Below are 2,785 nucleotides of genomic sequence, written 5' to 3'. Positions count from 1 at the left end.
CACCTCCCCTTGGCCCATGACGCCATTTTTTGGCTGTTGGGATAGTCTGAACAATAAAAATCCTTTGGGCCATACGCACAAATTCGTTGCTTTTCACACCCCAAGTTCTGGCCCGAACGCGCTAGTAGTTAGATATAGTTCAAATCTTTTTTACTAACACACCCCCTGGCTGACAGATTTTGAATTGTTTAGAAATTGTTTCTTCTCTAGTTTTTATTTAGTAATCTAGGTTCTATTGAGAATAAAAATAAATAAAAATATGTTTTAAATAGAATAATGTGTGTAGAAATTTGTGATATTTTTGTTAGATTTTTAGCACTTAGTTTGTTGTTTTTAATAAATCATTTTCTTTAGTGTGTTCATTGTGTTTTTTAAGTTGGATCGGTTTTGCAAATTAATTTTGTTTAATACCTTAGGAGTAGAATTTAATTGCCATTTTTTGTGTGATATCAGTAGACTCATATACCATATTGTGTGTAAAAAATGAAGGTCCAATTCCTTGTTTTGGTTAGGTTTTAATTAGGTTTTCTATACCCGATTTATGCACGTTCCTAAACGGATAACCATGTGAATTTGACCTATAATTTGCTTTGCCTTTATGCAATTGACTTAGTTTCTTTTTGTACATATAAATAGGGATGTTTAGAGGTCCTAAGACCTGGAGTTGAATTTTTCAAGTCATGTTTTCTTATTTTACTCGATTTTTCTTTTTTACTTGTAAATAACTCGCTTTTGGTTAACGATTGTACCATAACTTGTCCAAATGACCTATAATTTTGTATGAGACTTTGTGACTTGATTCCATGATTGTTTAGACACCTATTAGAGGTTTTTAGCTACTGACTCATAGCATTTGATCACATCTTTCTAACTTCACTCCTAATTTGAATTCTATTAACTAGTTTTGACCTAGTTTTGTATAGTTTTGTTAGAACTTTGTTTGTTTCAAGTTAATTGACTAACATAGATTGGTACAAGGTCTTGGACCTATAAATGAACTAATTGCTACTGACTTTAAGCTTTGTTTTTTTTTATTTGCTTTTTGTTTGGATTAATGGATGTTTGTTCGCTAATTGTTAAGTAACGATTCACGCGATACTTTGGTAACTTTTTGTGGATATTTTCGTGTGATGTCATGATGCTTTTGTGTTTGATTTAGGACACTTATTTCCTTGGCTTGCTACTGCCCTAGGGCTCTCTTCTCATCTTGTTGGAGTTGTAACTCCATTCTTTTGCCATGTTCCCTTAGACTCTTCCTTCTTTGTTAAGAGGAATTGAGATAGGTTAGGATAGTTATCCTTGACCTTAGGGCCATTAGACTTAGATTAGAATAACTTAGATTAGAGAATAGGTTAGTTCCCCTTTGTTCATTCTTTTTCTTTTTTAACATTAAAACACTAATAAATAAAGAGGCGAATCACATTAAGAAAGTGATAGAGAAATGAGTGGGATTCATTCCCTAATCTGTTTCTCAATCACTTAGTGGCATAGAAATGAGTGGGATTCATTCCCTAATCTGTTTCTCGGTCACTACTTAATGGGAGAGAAATGAGTGGGATTCATTCCCTAATCTGTTTCTCAAACATTAATTAATGGGAGAGAAGTGAGTGGGATTCATTCCCTAATCTGCTTCTCGATCATTATATAATGGGATAGAAGTGAGTGGGATTCATTCCCTAATCTGCTTCTCGAGCATTATACATTGTATGTGATTCAAATCGCAAAGTAAATCCCCTTAAAAAATACCCAACCAAAAACATTTAAAACACTTAATAAAGGCTCAAATTAAAACAAAGTGACGAAGTGGTGCGAAACCTTGTATTGGGTTTTGTTCATCATGTAGTTACATAAAAAACACAAACCCAAGTTCATTCTTTTGCCTTGTTAGGCGCTTAAGAACAAGTTAAGTCCTTTCCAAAACTAGGCGTATAAGTCTCCAAAGGTCGAGCATCGTGGATTGTGACCTTAACCGCTGTTCAACTAAAAAACACAAAACAAATGGAAACTATGGAGCCGAACTACGGTCGTTCTGATTCCTGAAAAGGATACGTAGGCATTGGGTCGCGGGGCCTAAGCGGACACACTTGTAAATAATTCCTTCTTTTCCCCGTATTTCTTTTGCATGCATTCGCATTTAGGTTTTAGACATTAGATACACCCTTTAGATAGAAACAAACGTAGGTGGATACCATCGAGTACGATGGGCGTGAGGGGTGCTAACACCTTCCCCTTGCGTAACCGACTCCCGTACCCTATTCTCTGGTCGAAAGACCTTGTTCTTATTCTGAGTTAGGTTTCCTGGTATTCCTTTCCCTTATGGGATAAATATATTAGTGGCGACTCTGATCCATTTTTCGCGGGTAGCGACAGCTGGCGACTCTGCTGGGGATGTTGATAGACCTGTTGCTGGTCCATCCTTAGTGAGTCGATCCTAGCCTGCGTTTGTTTGTTTATTTACTGGGTGTTTATTTGTTTTTATGTCTATACCTTGTATATATGTTTACATGTTTACTTTTCTGCTTGCATATCATGTTTATTTTTGTTTGCACATCATGCATATGGATTATATTCTGTGTTCCTTGGGGTCTTCTGTTCTGTTTTGCAGGTTGGGTGGGTTGTTCTATGAGGTAAAAGGCCCAATACCCAGGCCAGAGTTGACACCTAGGATACCTAGGATAGAGTGGATAGTCATGACGCCAACAGAATGTCAGGTTCTATTGATTGCGATCATGAGACCCACGACCAGTTGAGGTTCAAATGAGATACCGTTGTTGGCATGTATTTG

The sequence above is a fragment of the Vicia villosa genome, linkage group LG3, assembly GCF_029867415.1.
Source record: "Vicia villosa cultivar HV-30 ecotype Madison, WI linkage group LG3, Vvil1.0, whole genome shotgun sequence".
NCBI lineage: Eukaryota > Viridiplantae > Streptophyta > Magnoliopsida > Fabales > Fabaceae > Vicia > Vicia villosa.
Note: the sequence above shows the minus strand (reverse complement) of the source record.